Below are 545 nucleotides of genomic sequence, written 5' to 3' on the forward strand. Positions count from 1 at the left end.
TGTGTGTGTGTGCGTGTGTGTGTGTGAGTGTGTGTGTGTGTGTGTGTGTGTGTGTGTGTGTGTGTGTGTGTGTGTATTACTAGGAGTCACTGGGTTCCCAGGACTCAGAGACATAGAAACCCCTGCCTGGCCAGAAGCCCAGGTACTTCCAGCTTGAACCTGCACCTGGAGAAGTCCTGGAGCACTTGTTCCGCACCCACTCCTACAATACCAGAGGAATTCTGACTCCCAGGTGCTCTCAAATGCCAAGGATCACAAAATCACTGGTGCTCTGACATGCAGAGGATCACAGAATCACAGGATCATAGAGCAAGCTCGATTCCCACTGGGTTCCGACACCCTCAAGAACACAGTAGAGGCAACAACTTTCCCAACACCCAAGGTAACTGAGACCCTGACAGTACCCAGGGAAACAAATCCCTGTGCCCAGCCAGAGGCAAGGGTTCCTTCCCTTGAGAAATTGGACCTGTGACTAGAGCAGAACAAGAGTTTTGGCTCCCCACCCACTCCTGCAAGACTCAGAGAAGGCTTGACTCCCAAGAGCT

This window comes from Grammomys surdaster, unplaced genomic scaffold, assembly GCF_004785775.1.
Source record: "Grammomys surdaster isolate TR1022 unplaced genomic scaffold, NIH_TR_1.0 121255, whole genome shotgun sequence".
NCBI lineage: Eukaryota > Metazoa > Chordata > Mammalia > Rodentia > Muridae > Grammomys > Grammomys surdaster.